Source organism: Phyllobates terribilis, unplaced genomic scaffold (assembly GCF_046119375.1).
Source record: "Phyllobates terribilis strain yellow unplaced genomic scaffold, ASM4611937v1 Scaffold_34__1_contigs__length_13252353, whole genome shotgun sequence".
Classification (NCBI taxonomy): Eukaryota; Metazoa; Chordata; class Amphibia; order Anura; family Dendrobatidae; genus Phyllobates; species Phyllobates terribilis.
The window spans coordinates 6,084,059-6,099,988 of NW_027362794.1; the positions used below are offsets into that span (position 1 = coordinate 6,084,059).

Genomic DNA, 15,930 nt, shown 5'->3' on the forward strand with positions numbered 1-15,930 from the left:
ACAGTTTTATAGGTCAGGTCATTCCGGATGCGACAATACCAAATGGGTGTACTTTTATTGTTGATTTTTTAAACAAATACTTCTTTATGGTTAATATATATTGTAATTACACTTTTATTTACTTAGTCCCTATATGGGACGTTCACCTTCAGTAGTCTGATCGCTGGTATAAAGCAATCAAATTTACCAGCACTACAATGCTTTACAACTGTTAGTGCTGCCCTGACACAAGCCCCTTACACCATGCTCTGTGCACCCCTTAAACTCTAACCTGGTGATCCAGATGTAGTCATGACAACCTCAGGTCACCATGGCAAAGATCGAGCTCTTATAATGACATCGCGGGGGCACCGATCGTAGGGGAGAGGGAGCTCCCTCCCTACCTTCTAAATGCTGCGATCAATTGAAGCATTTAGGGGGTTAAACTGCCGGCAGCGGTGAGGGCACCATTTCTGGCAGTGAGTCGGGCGTCAACTATGATGTTTGCTGAACACCCGGCGGCGATCGCGCACACACACACACACACACACACACACACACACACACAGCTCCTGTGTGCGCGCGATCGCCTTGTCGAATCTATACTCCATTGGTCGGGAAGTCTTTCCCTTCCATGAAGAGTATATACTGCAAATGTCGTGAAGGGGTTAAGCACCACTCCAGAGATTAAATGAAAAAAAATGCTGGAGTAGTGCTTTATCAGGTAAGAATGTGAAACTTGAATGAAATAATTAGAAAACCATGCATCATTCCCTTTATACGTCACAAATACTTGAAACTTTGTATTTTACGTGATATACTAAACACATTTAAGCTTGTGTGTAATATGAAGAAATGTGGAAAGTTCACGGGGCATACTTATACTTATTCAAAGGGCACTATATGGAAATATTATCTACACACACACACGATCAGTGAGTGAGCATGGAAGTCACACCATTGTGATGTCACCAGAATCCAAAGACAAGATGACAGGGAGAGTCAGAGGTGACATCACAAGTCAGAGGATTCTCAGCCAGGCAGCATGTGAGCAGTAGAGCAGCTCAGGCTACAGAAGGATTTGAGAATCCAGGTATTTAGTAAAGTTTCATCTATGGCAGTTCACTCACATGAGAGGAACATGTACAGTAGTGCCCAACCCCTTTAGGTTTTACTCTGGGGTCCATTTTAGGTCATCAGAGCGGAATGTACTAGTCTCCTGAAATCTGGTGACATCATGGAAAAAAGGGACCCTCCCTACAATACAATGCAGTAAAGTTTTTTAAAAGGTCATAAATTATTATTATTTTTTTTTCATCCAAAAAGTAAGGGCAGAGACAGTCGGCCATATAACTCGTGCGAGGATTGCATCATAAACCTTGTACTGGTTGTCTGCTCTCCTGACCTGAGCTTGACAACTGCACAGAAATCCATCAGGCTGTCATGCTCAGGTCAGGAGAGGCGCCAGGCCAGCCGGGCACTGTGATGTGATCATCGCACCAGTTATATGGCAGTTTGTTTCTGCCCTTACAAGAACTCTCAGACAGAAATGGGGCTTTTTACAGAATGTATAACACCCCACTCACTAGCACAGTACTATGATATATTGTCAAGTTTCTTTGCTCAAATCTGCAACAAGTAATACGCAAAAATGTGGTAAAATGGAACAAATTTTTTTTTTCTTAAAAGCCTGGTCAACCTATTTAGAGGATCAATTTTTTCCCACCGATCCAGAGAGCTACAGAATGCCCTATACCAGAGATCCCCAACCTGTGACTCGCAGGCCCATGATGTGTGGATCGTGGTTGTCTGCCAGCTTGATGCATTAGCACCAGGTCCAGTAAAAAGCTATAAAGAGCAGGTCTCCAGACCTGTGACTAGCCCTGCACCGTAGCACAAATCTGTAGGCACATATACCAGCCTTGTGGTTTTAGAGATTACTATATTTAATTTATCTGGAGGTAGGAACATCCTGCCAGTCACAGGAGATTCTTTCAGCTGGATGTGATAGTGTGGTGGGAGTGCTTGATGCGAGCATACTGAATCGGGGTAAGGTGACAACCACTGGATGCAAGCATACGGCCTCCGTTTCATTTCTATGGGAAAGTTTGGCTGCCATTATAATAGTAATTGGGGATTTGGGTGACGCTACTTTGGGGGAGAGCAGGAGCAGATGTCACTACCCCAAGGTGCATCTGGATGTGGCTCTCCAGATAAGAAAGGTTGAGGACCACTGCCCTATACAGTGTCTATAGCACTGCCATCTCCAGGAGTCCCAAAACAATAAATGGAGAAGTAGTATTCCCAGCGGTCGAACCCCAAAAGAGGAGAGCCGGATCACTTAGCAAGTTATCTATTCACAGGATAAGATGGAACCAAGTACCTAATTCTTACTGCTGCAGTACAAAAGGGGACAGTATGTACTTATTAAATGCAAGACTATTAATTCTGGGGGGAAAAAAAAGAGGCTTCAGGCTTTGTTACGCGATTACAATATGGACAAATTGTAGTTACTAAGATATTGTATATATATACATAGATTGGTCACTAGAGGGCAATAAAACCTATATTTATACCCACACTTCACGCCATCCAGTATGAATGGACCCATAGATACATCATTTATAAGGCAGCAGTGATTGAACATTACGCTCTGCCACAACTCCCAAGGAATGCCATGCGGAGTGAAACTGAACAGCATGTATTATCTATAGATGACTTGGCACATTAATTTCCCACTTTACTAACTATCCTTTCAGCAATTTTCTCATTTATTAGTTGAAAACCTCCTTTACATGGAATCTGTCACCAGGTTTTTGCATCTGAATGCAGCTTGACGTCATTTTGATAGAATCCCTGTTTTATCTGCAGCAGATCTACAGATTCTCAGAATGCAGAGCTCTACATAATCCCGTCCACACCAGTGTGCATAGGCAGAAAGCTGCCAATCAGTGATGGTGGTGAGAGCATATACAGAGCGCATGAATATGGACCACTACATGACAGCAGTTTTACTACTTCCCCAAGGGTAATTTCATGCGCATAAAACATTCTGTCCTTAAATGGCAGGTCACCTGCCTCCTAATTTAAATATCGCACCTGCGCAGTCAGTATAGTGGTCTTTAAAAAAATAAACAAAACAAAACAAAATGGCAATGGCGCTTTGCAGCCTGCAGAGGGGCGCAGACTGGCTTCCTAATGCTGCGGTTCGAGGAGTCTCCTTCGGCGGTTGCATTTTTGCCACTCTCCCCTGAATTGGGAGTCTGTTCTTCTCTGAGCCAGCTGTCAAGCTGACAGCCAGCTCACTGAAGGTGCAGCGCCGGCTCCCTGTGTTTAATTGTACGGGGGCAGTGAAACAGGATTTAAAGACAGTTTGCAGCCCAAATATTACATCTGCCCCCACCCCTAAAATGGGTCCTTAAATCCTTTTACATCTGCTCCAACCCCCAAAAGTTTGGATGGGGGAAGATGTAATAGGATTAAATTACACAGTTTGGGGAACGAGGGATGGGTGCGGACACAATATGGGGAGGGGGAAGCAGGAGAAATTTGAGGGGGCATGGATGCAGACTCAGTATGGGGATGTGTGCGGAGGCAGTATAAAGATATATTTTGTGCAGGGAATATAGTAAGGGGCAATTATTTATTCAGGGGCTCAGCTTAGAGCAGATATTTTTTATTCAGGAGCATTATAATGACACTGCTATTTTTAAGGGCATCGTGTGGAGTCTGGACAAGATGAAGAAAATAAAGAGAACGACTCCCAGAGACAACATCATCTTTCCGGTACCTGGATATAAATGTTTTTTTGTAATACTGACTAATTCTCATATTTTTATTTATGTTAGGAACATTAAAGGGGTTGTCCAAGTTTGTATTGAGTCTGCAGTCATTCTATGTGACGGCAGACTTCAGAATTCTCACAACGCGCTCTGCACACTGTCAGGATTCTCTCATGCCAGCGATTTGCATACATGCAGTCACATGCCGACTAGACGTGTGGCCTTACTCGATGAAAATGAATTGAGCGAGGCCAGACACGTCTAGTCGGAATATGGCCAGAAGTATACAAATCACATACTTGCACTTACATGACCGTCCACTCTTGCCACCGGCAAGGGAGAATTTTAAAAAAGTGTGCAGTGCATGCGCTGTGATATTTCAGAAGCCTGAAGTCACAGAGTGACTGCAGACTTTCATCACAAACCGGACGAGTCCTTTAATTATAAACTGAAGCCCTGTGGCATGCCAGTCCAATCCAAATAGCATTTAATATACCGTCAGGATTCAGCTCTGCTCGCTGGCAGGTTTCATCAGTCATCTCATGGCCACTTCACTCATGTGATTTTCATACTTACGGTCACGCAACAACTAGTCTGATTTTCACTGAGCTTTGAGAGAAATGGGGAGAGCAGCTAGTCAGCATGCGACTAAGTGCAAATCGCATATGTGCTCAAGAGTGGGGGGATCTAGAACGAACCAGACTGTAAATAACATGGTAAAGGCAGTTAGTGAAGATGTAGATAGGCGATACATTCATTGGTAGGTACAGTGGGTACGTAAAGTATTCAGACCCCTTTAAAATTTTTGACTGTTTCATTGCAGACATTTGGTAAATTCTAAAAAGTTCATTTTTTTCTCATTAAAGTACACTCTGCACCCCATCTTGGCTGAAAAAACAAAATGTAGAAATTTTTGCAAATTAAAAAAGAAAAACTGAAATATCACATGGTCATAAGTATTCAGACCCTTTGCTCAGTATTGAGTAGCAACACTCAAGTTTTTCACACCTGGATTTGGGGATCCTCTGCCATTCTTCCTTGCAGATCCTTCCCAGTTCCGTCAGGTTGGATGGTGAACGTTGGTGGACAGCCATTTTCCAGTCTCTCCAGAGATGCGCAATTGGGTTTAGGTCAGGGCTCTGGCTGGGCCAGTCAAGAATGGTCACAGAGTTGCTCTGAAGCCACTCCTTTGTTATTTTAGCTGTGTGCTTAGGGTCATTGTCTTGTTGGAAGGTGAACCTTTCCCCAAGTCTGAGGTCCAGAGCCCTCTGGAAGAGGTTTTCATCCAGGATAACTCTGTACTTGGCCGCATTCATGTTTCCTTCAATTGCAACCAGTCGTCCTGTCCCTGCAGCTGAAAAACACCCCCATAGCATGATGCTGCCACCACCAGGTTTCACTGTTGGGCACAGGATGAGCAGTGTCTGGTTTTCTCCACACATACCGCTTAGAATTATCACCAAAAAGTTCTATCTTAGTCTCATCAGACCAGAGAATCTTTTATTTCTCATAGTCTGGGAGTGTGTTTTTGAGCAAATTCTATGCAGGTTTTCATATGTCTTGCATTAAGGCGATATAGTGGATTGAATAAAAAGCGGTCTATGGAGCGCTAAAAAGATTAACACTGGAGATGACAGATTGGGGCTAAAAAATAAAATTTAATGAGCCCTTTCCACAATGCGTTTCGATAGTAAACTATCTTCCTCTGGTGCATTGAGGAGAGGCTTCGGTCGGGACACTCTGCCATAAAGGCCCAAATGGTGGAGGGCTGCAGTGATAGTTGACTTTTTGGAACTTTCTCCCATCTCTCTACTGCATCTCTGGAGGTCCGCCACAGTGATCTTGGGGTTCTTCTTTACCTCTCTCACCAAGGCTCTTCTCCCACGATTGCTCAGTTTGGCTGGACGGCCAGGTCTAGGAAGACTTTTGGTGGTCCCAAACTTCTTCCATTTAAGGATTATGGAGGCCACTGTGCTCTTAGGAACCTTGTGTAATGTAGAAATTCTTTTGTAACCTTGGCCAGATCTGTGTCTTGCGACAATTCTGTCTCTGAGCTCCTTGGGCAGTTCCTTTGAGCTCATGATTCTCATTTGGTCTGACAGACAGGTGTGTGCCTTTCCAAATCAAGTCCTATTAATTAAACACAGCTGGACTCCAATGAAGGAGTAGAACCATCCCAAGGATGATCACAAGGAAATAGGAAATGGACAGCATGTGACTTAAATATGAGTGTCTGAGCAAAGGGTCTGAATACTTATGACCAGTTGATATTTCAGTTTTTCTTTAAAAAATCTCTATATTTCTGGATTTTTTCAGTCAAGATGGGGTGCAGCATGTACCTTAATGAGAAAAAAAAAAGAACTTTAGAATTTACCAAATGGCTGCAATGAAAGAGTGAAAAATTTAAAGGGGTCTGAATACTTTCCGTACCCGCTGTATATTGATCAATACATTTTCTAGCCATACATTTATTGGATGGATAGATCAACCTAGTGAATATCTAACGATATATCAACCAATGTATCGCCTATCAAGCTTTTCATCATCATCAACCTCTAGAAAGATTTGCTATTTAATAAATAGATGCCTAGCTATATATCCTCACCAACTGCCTTTACCATGCTGTTTACAGTCTGATAAGTTCTGTATCACTATGTATATATATGCTGTATCCCACTAGGTAGGCAGACAGAAAATTAATATTTATATTTTATTTTGATACATTGGTGGCACCGTGGGGTTGAATTTATTTTAATACTAGTAATACCAAATATGTTGGGAGCAATCCTGTGTGCGCTGCGCTCCTATGTGCAGTGGTGATGACTGCCTCTTGTGCACGCTCCCGCATTGGTCCTCGGTACACAGTGGACGGCATTTTGTTGGTTTCATTTTTGAAGACCACTATATTGAATGCACCGGCGCGATATTTAAAATCAAGAACCACAAAATTTAATTCTTCACTGCAAGTATCATTTTAATCTGTAACAGCGCCAACATGACAATGCCTGTAAAACCTGTCAGCAGAATTTTGCTAATTCTTTACTAAGTGAAATGACCCAACTATGGTGGCAGAAATGAAATTTTGTATAATAGAGATGTATGTATTCTCTCTCTCTCTCAGATTATATATATATATACACACACACACACACTATTACACACTAACCTGACATATTGAAACGCCCTAGTCTGTGATCCTGATCCATATACCTACAGAAGGAAAAACAAAAACCTTATTTACGGTAAAATGTAAGAAAAATGGCTTAATAGATGATAAAACTTTGTGATGCAGTTTGAACAACTCTTGCCTGTAAAAATGAACAACTACAAAAAAATTCAGAAGTTCATTAAATTACACATACTTTCAGAAAGAATTTCGCTAACACCTTGAAGGTGCAGAAATTTTTCCCTCCTTGCCTTTAAAGATCCACAATTTTATTAATTATTTTTCCAGTAACATAGCTATATGACGGTTTTATTGCAGTTTTGAATGACAATTTCCGTTATCAAATAAAGTACACTGCATAACGAAAAAAATTCAGAGTTTGATAAAACAAAAACACACACAGTGGGGAAAATAAGTATTTGAAACACTGCCGATTTTTCAAGTTTTACCACCTACAAAGAATGGAGGGGTCTGTAATTGTTATCGTAGATACACCTCAGACACAGAATCTCAGAAAAAAAAAAAAGCAAACAATCATATCGTATGATTTTTATATATTTCATATAATAAAAATGCAAATTAAGTATTTGATACAACTTAAAACTTAAATATTTGGTACAGAAACCTTTGTTTACAATTACAGAGGTCAAACGTTTCCTGAAGGTCTTGACCAGGTTTGAGGACACTGCAGCAGGGATTTTAGCCCACTAATCCATACAGATCTCCAGATCTTTCATGTTTCGGGGCAGTTGTTGGGCAACATTGAGTTTCAGCTCTCTCCAAAGATTTTCTATTGGGTTAAGATCTGGAGACTGGCTAGGCCACTCCAGGACTTTGAAATGCTTCTTAACCTTAGTTGCCCTGACTGTGTGTTTCAGATCATTGTCAAGCTGGAAGACCCAGCTACGACCCATCTTCAATGCTCTTACTGACAGAAGGAGGTTATTGGCCAAAATCTCGCGATACATTACTCCACATCCATTCTCCCTTTAATACGGTGCAGTCATCCAGTCCCCTTTGCAGAAAAGCACTCTCAAAGTATGCTTCCCCCACCATGCTTCACGGTTGGGACTGTGTTCTTGGGGGTTGTACTCAACATTCTTCTTCCTCCAAATATGGCTGTGGATACCAAAAAGATCTATTTCGGACTCCTCTAACCACATGACCTTCTCTGGATCATCCAGTTGGACATTCGCGAACTTCAAACGGACTTGGACATGTGCTGGCATGAGCAGGTGGACCTTGCATGCTCTGCAGGATTTTAATCCATGACAGTGTAGTGTTACAAATGGTAATGTTTGAGACTGTAGTCCCAGCTCTCTTAAGGTAATTGACCAGGTCCTCCCATGTAGTTCTGGGCCAATTCCTGACCTTTCTCAGAATTATCCTTACCCCACGAGGCGAGATCTTGCATGGAGCCCCAGACCAAGGAAGATTGCCAGCCATTTTGCTTCTTCCATTCTCTAATAACTGTGCCAACAGTTGTTGCCTTCTCACGAAGCTGCTTGCCTATTGCCCTGTAGCCAATCCCAGCCTTATGCAGGTCTACAATTTTGTCCCAATTTTGGACCATGGTGCAGAAGCTGGAGTGTTAATAATGGAGTATGTGGACAGGTGTCTTTTATACAAGTAACGAGTATAAACAGAAACAATTAATACAGAAACTAAGGGCAGAGTAGGAGGGCTTCTAAAGAAAAATCTAACAGGGCTGTGAGCCAGAATTCTTGATGGTTGATAGATGATCAATTATTTTAACATCATACAACGTGATTTCCATTTATTTCCTTAACTATTCTGTCGCTCACAGTTGAAGTGTTGTAACAATAAAAAATTACAGACCTCTATTCTTTGTAGGTAGGAAAACTTGCAAAATCGGCAGTGTATCAAATACTTATTTTACCCATTGTACAAACAGAGAAGACGCGGGCCAAAAGGGAATGAGGACGTGTGCCAAAAGGACGAGGTATGAAGGACGCGGGCCAGAAAAGGACGCGGGCCAGAAAAGGACGCGGGCCAAAAAGGACCAGGTATGGAGGACGCGGGCCAAAAAGGACCAGGTATGGAGGACGCGGGCCAGAGGACGAGGACACGGGCCAAAGGACGAGGTATGGAGGACGCAGGCAAAAAGGACGAGTTATGGAGGACGCAGGACAGGGGACCAGGTATGGAGGACGCGGGCCAAATAACGAGGTAAGGAGGACGCGGGCCAGAGGACGAGGTTGCGGGCCAAAGAACGAGGTATGGAGGACACGGGCCAAAAGGACGCGGGCTAGGGGACCAGGTATGGAGGACGCGGGCCAGGGGACCAGGTATGGAGGACGTGGGCCAAAAGAACGAGGTAAGGAGGACGCGGGCCAGAGGACGAGGACGCGGGCCAGAGGACCAGATATGGAGGACGCGGGCCAAAAGGACCATGTATGGGGGACGTGGGCTAAAAGGACCAGGTATGGAGGACGCGGGACAAAAGCGACGAGGTATGGAGGACGCGGGCCAAGGTACGAGGACGCGGGCAAGAGGACGAGTACGAGGGCCACAAAGGACGAGGTATGAAGGACGCGGGCCAGAAAGGACGCGGGCCAGAAAGGACGCGGGCCAGAAAGGACGCGGGCCAGAAAAGGACGAGGGCCAAAAAGTAACAGGTATGGAGGACGCGGGCCAAAATGACTAGGTATGGAGGACGCGGGCCAGAGGACGAGGAATGGAGGACGCGGGCCAAAAGGACGAGGGATGAAGGACGCGGCACAGGGGACTTGGTATGGAGGACGCGGGCCGAAAAGGACCAGGTAAGGAGGACGCGGGCCAAAAAGGACCAAGTATGAAGGACGCGGGCCAAAAAGGACGAGGTATGGAGGACGTGGGCCAAAAAGGACGAGGTATGGAGGACTCGGGCCAAAAAGGACCAGGTATGGAGGACGCGGGCCAAAAAGGACCAGGTATGGAGGACGCGGGCCAAAAAACAACAGCTATAGAGGACGCGGGCCAAAAATGACCAGGTATAGAGGACTCGGGCCAAAAAGGACCAGGTATGGAGGACGTGGGCCAAAAAGGACCAGGTATGGAGGACGCGGGCCAAATATGACCAGGTATGGAGGACTCGCGCCACAAAGGACCAGGTATGGAGGACGCGGGCCAAAAAGGACCATGTATGGAGGACGTGGGCCAAAAAGGACCAGATATGGAGCACGCGGGCCAGAGGACAAGGATGCGGGTCAGAGTACGAGGACGCGGGCCAGAGGACGAGGTATGGAGGACGCGCGCCAAAAGGGACGAGGTATGGATGACGCAGGTCAAAAGGACGAGGATGCAGGCCAGAGGACGAGGTATGGAGGACGCGGGCCAGAGGACGAGGACCAAAAGGGACGAGGTGTGGAGGACGCAGGCCAAAAGGACCAGGTATGGAGGACGCGGGCCACAAAGGACCAGGTATGGAGGACGCGGGCCAAAAAGGACCATGTATGGAGGACGTGGGCCAAAAAGGACCAGGTATGGAGGACGCGGGCCAAAAAGGACCAAGTATGGAGGACGCGGGCCAGAGGACAAGGATGCGGGTCAGAGTACGAGGACGCGGGCCAGAGGACGAGGTACGGAGGACTCGGGCCAAAAGGAAGAGGTATGGAGGACGTGGGCCAGGGGACCAGGTCTGGAAGACACGGGCTAAAAGAACGAGGTAAGGAGGACGCGAGCCAGAGGACAAGGACACGGGCCAGAGGACGAGGTATGGAGGACGCGGGCCAGAGGACGAGGACGCGGGCCAAGAGGGACGAGGTGTGGAGGACACGGGCCAAAAGGACGAGGTGTGGAGGACGCAGGCCAAAATGACCAGGTATGGAGGACACAGGCCAGAGGACCAGGTATGGAGGACGCGGGCCAAAAGGACCAGGTATGGAGGACACGGGCCAAAAGGACCAGGTATGGAGGACGGGGGCCAAAAATGACCAGGTATGGAGGACTCGCGCCACAAAGGACCAGGTATGGAGGACGCGGGCCAAAGGACCAGGCATGGAGGACACGGGCCAAAGGACCAGGCATGGAGGACGCGGGCCAAAGGACCAGGCATGGAGGACGAGGCCAGAGTATGAGGATGCGGGCCAGAGGACGAGGTCGCGGGCCACAAAGGACAAGGTATGAAGGACGAGGGCCAGAAAAGGACGAGGGCCAGAAAAGGACGCGCCAAAAAGGATCAGGTATGGAGGATGCGGGCCAAAAAGGACGAGGTATGGAAGACGCGGGCCAGAGGACGAGCAATGGAGGACACGGGCCAAAAGGACGAGGTATGAAGGACGCAGGATAGGGGACTAGGTATGGAGGACACGGGCCAAAAAGGACCAGGTATGGAGGACGCGGGCCAAAAGAAAAAGGTAACGAGGACGTGGGCCAGAGGACGAGGACGCGGGCCAGAGGACGAGGTATGAAGGACGCGGGCCAAAAGCGACGAGGTATGGAGGACGCGGGCCAAAAGGACGAGGACGCAGGCCAGAGGACGAGGTATGGAGGACGCGGGTCAAAAGGACAAGGACGCAGTCCAGAGGACGAGGTATGGAGGACGCGAGCCAGAGGACGAGAACCAAAAGGGACGAGGTGTGGAGGACGCGGGCCAAAAGGACAAGGTGTGGAGTACGCGGGCCAAAAGGTCCAGGCATGGAGGACGTGGGCCAAACGACCAGGTATGGAGGACGCGAGCCAAAAGGACCAGGTATGGAGGACGCGGGCCAAAAGGACCAGGTATGGAGGACGCGGGCCAAAAGGACCAGGTATGGGGGACGTGGGCTAAAAGGACCAGGTATGGAGGACACGGGCCAATGGACCAGGAATGGAGGACGCGGGCCAAAGTATGAGGTCGCGGGCCACAAAGGACGAGGTATGAAGGACTCGGGCCAGAAAAGGACTCGGGCCAGAAAAGGACGCGGGCCAAAAAGGATCAGGTATGGAGGATGCGGGCCAAAAAGGACGAGGTATGGAAGACGCGGGCCAGAGGACGAGCAATGGAGGACGCGGGCCAAAAGGACGAGGTATGAAGGACGCGGGATAGGGGACTAAGTATGGAGGACGCGGGCCAAAAAGGACCAGGTATGGAGGATGCGGGCCAAAAGAACGAGGTATGGAGGCCGCGGGCCAAAAGGACGAGGACGCAGGCCAGAGGACGAGGTATGGAGGACGCGGGCCAAAAGGAAGAGGACGCAGTCCAGAGGACGAGGTATGGAGGACGCGGGCCAGAGGACGAGGACCAAAAGGGACGAGGTGTGGAGGACACGGGCCAAAAGGACAAGGTGTGGAGGACGCGGGACAAAAGGTCCAGGTATGGGGGACGTGGGCCAAACGACCAGGTATGGAGGACGCGGGCCAAAAGGACCAGGTATGGGGGACGCGGGCCAAAAGGACCAGGTATGGGGGACGCGGGCCAAAAGGACCAGGTATGGAGGACTCGGGCCAAAGGATCAGGTATGAAGGACGCGGGCCAGAAAAGGACATGGGCCCAAAAGGACCAGGTATGGAGGACGCGGGTCTAAAAGGACCAGGTATGGAGGACGCAGGCCAGAGGACGAGGTATGAAGGACGCGGGACAGGGGAATAGGTATGGAGGACGCGGGCCAAAAAGGACCAGATATGGAGGACACGGGCCGAAAAGGACCAGGTAAGGAGGACGCGGGCCAAAAAGGACCAGGTATCGAGGACGCGGGGCAAAAAGGGCCAGGTATCGAGGACGCGGGGCAAAACGGACGAGGTATGGAGGACGTGGGCCAAAAAAAAACAGCTATGGAGGACGTGGGCCAGAGGACCAGGTATTGAGGACGCGGGCCAAAAGGACCAGGCATGGAGGACACGGGCCAAAAAGGATCAGGTATGGAGGACGCGGGCCAAAAATGACCAGGTATGGAGGACGAGGGCCAGAGGTCGAGGATGCGGGCCAGAGGACGAGGTATGAAGGACGCAGGCCAAAAGGACGAGGTATGGAGGACGCGGGCCAAAGGACCAGGTATGGAGGACGCGGGCCAAAAGGACGAGGTATGGAGGACGCGGGCCAGAGGGCCAGGTATGGAGGACGCGGGCCAGAAGACCAGGTATGGAGGATGCTGGCCAAAGGACCAGGTATGGAGGACATGGGCCAGAGGACGAGGACGCAGGCCAGAGGACGAGGACGCGGGCCAGAGGACGAGGATGTGGACCAAAAGGACCAGGTATGGAGGACGCGGGCCAAAAAGGACCAGGTATGGAGGAAGCGGGCCAAAAATGACCAGGTATGGAGGACTCGGGCCAAAAATGACCAGGTATGGAGGACTCGGGCCAAAAAGGACTAAGTATGGAGGACGCGGGCCAAAAAGGACCAGGTATGGAGGACGCGGGCCAAAAAGGACCAGGTATGGAGGACGCGGGCCAAAAAGGACCAGGTATGGAGGACGCGGGCCAGAGGACGAGGACGCGGGTCAGAGGACGAGAACGCGGGCCAGAGGACGAGGTATGGAGGACTCGGGCCAGAGGACGAGGACGCGGGCCAAAAGGGACGAGGTGTGGAGGACGCAGGCCAAAAGGACCAGGTATGGAGGATGCGGGCCAGAGGACCGGGTATGGAGGACGCGGGCCAAAAGGACCAGGTATGGAAGACGCGGGCCAAAAGGACCAGGTATGGAGGACGCGGGCCAAAAAGGACCAGGTATGGAGGACGCGGGACAGAGGACGAGGTATGGAGGACGCGGCCCAAAGGATGCGGGCTAAGGGACCAGGTATGGAGGAAGCGGGCCAGGGGACCAGGTATGGAGAACGCGGGCCAAAAAGGACCAGGTATGGAGGACGTGGGCCAAAAAGGACCAGGTATGGAGGACGCGGCCCAAAAGAACGAGGACGCGGGCCAGAGGACGCGGGCCAAAAGGACTAGGTATGGAGGACGCGGGCCAGAGGACAAGGTATGGAGGACGCGGGCCAGAGGACCAGGTATGAAGGACACGGGCCAGTGGACGAGGACGCGGGCCAGAGGACGAGGACGCGGGTCAGAGGACCAGGTATGGAGGACGCGGGCCACAAGGACCTGGTATGTAGAATGCAGACCAAAAAGACCAGGTATGGAGAATGCAGACCAAAAGGACCAGTTATGGAGGACGCGGGCCAAAAAGGACGAGGTATGGAGGACGTGAGACAAAAATGACCAGGTATGGAGGACGCGGGCCAAAAATGACCAGGTATGGAGGACGCGGGCCAGAGGACGAGGACGCGGGCCAGAGGACGAGGTATGGAGGACTCAGGCCAAAAGGACGAGGTATGGAGGACGCGGGCCAGAGGACCAGGTATGGAGGACGTTGACCAAAAGGACGAGGTAAGGAGGACGCGGGCCAGAGGACCAGGTATGGAGGATGCGGGCCAAAAGACCAAGTATGGAGGATGCTGGCCAGAGGAACAGGTATGGAGGACACGGGCCAGAGGACGCGGGCTAGGGGACCAGGTATGGAGGACGCGGGCCAAAAAGGACCAGGTATGGAGGACGCGGGCCAAAAAGAACCAGGTATGGAGGACGCGGGCCAAAAAGGACTAGATATGGAGGACGCGGGCCAAAAAGGACCAGGTATTGAGGACGCGGGCCAAAAATGACCAGGTATGGAGGACTCGGGCCAAAAATGATCAGGTATGGAGGACTCGAGCCAAAAAGGACTAAGTATGGAGGACGCGGGCCAAAAAGGACCAGGTATGGAGGACGCGGGCCAAAAAGGACCAGGTATGGAGGACGCGGGCCAAAAAGGACCAGGTATGGAGGACGCGGGCCAGAGGACGCGGGTCAGAGGACGAGAACGCGGGCCAGAGGACGAGGTATGGAGGACAAGGACGCGGGCCAAAAGGGACGAGGTGTGGAGGACGCAGGCCAAAAGGACCAGGTATGGAGGACGCTTGCCAGAGGACCAGGTATGGAGGACGCGGGCCAAAAGGACCAGGTATGGAGGACGCGGGCCAAAAGGACCAGGTATGGAGGATGCGGGCCAAAAAGGACCAGGTATGGAGGACGCGGGCCAAAAAGGACCAGGTATGGAGGACGTGGGACAGAGGACGAGGTATGGAGGACGCGGCCCAAAGGATGCGGGCTAAGGGACCAGGTATGGAGGAAGCGGGCCAGGGGACCAGGTATGGAGAACGCGGGCCAAAAAGGACCAGGTATGGAGGACGTGGGCCAAAAAGGACCAGGTATGGAGGACGCGGCCCAAAAGAACGAGGACGCGGGCCAGAGGACGAGGACGCGGGCCAAAAGGACTAGGTATGGAGGACGTGGGCCAGAGGACAAGGTATGGAGGACGCGGGCCAGAGGACCAGGTATGAAGGACACGGGCCAGTGGACGAGGACGCGGGCCAGAGGACCAGGTATGGAGGACGCGGGCCACAAGGACCTGGTATGTAGAATGCAGACCAAAAGGACCAGGTATGGAGAATGCAGACCAAAAGGACCAGTTATGGAGGACGCGGGCCAAAAAGGACCAGGTATGGAGGACACGGGCCAGAGGACGAGGACGCGGGCCAGAGGACGAGGTATGGAGGACTCAGGCCAAAAGGACGAGGTATGGAGGACGCGGGCCAGAGGACCAGGTATGGAGGACGTTGACCAAGAGGACGAGGTAAGGAGGACACGGGCCAGAGGACCAGTTATGGAGGATGCGGGCCAGAAGACCAGGTATGGAGGATGCTGGCCAGAGGAACAGGTATGGAGGACACGGGCCATAGGACGCGGGCTAGGGGACCAGGTATGGAGGACGCGGGCCAGGGGACCAGGTATGGAGAACGCGGGCCAAAAAGGACCAGGTATGGAGGACGTGGGCCAAAAAGGACCAGGTATGGAGGACGTGGGCCAAAAAGGACCAGGTATGGAGGACGCAGCCGAAAAGAACGAGGACGCGGGCCAGAGGACGAGGACGCGGGCCAAAAGGACGAGGTATGGAGGACGCGGGCCAGAGGACCAGGAATGGAGGACGCTGGCCAGAGGACCAGGTATGGAGGACACGGGCCAGTGGACGAGGACGCGGGCCAGTGGAC

The 15,930-nt window shown here is 50.4% G+C and overlaps 1 pseudogene; it reads right to left on the bottom strand.

Annotated features, from left to right (window-relative positions):
- The window catches only part of LOC141180626 (UDP-glucuronic acid decarboxylase 1-like), a 112,532-nt pseudogene that overhangs the window by 24,620 nt on the left and 71,982 nt on the right, over window positions 1–15,930 (bottom strand).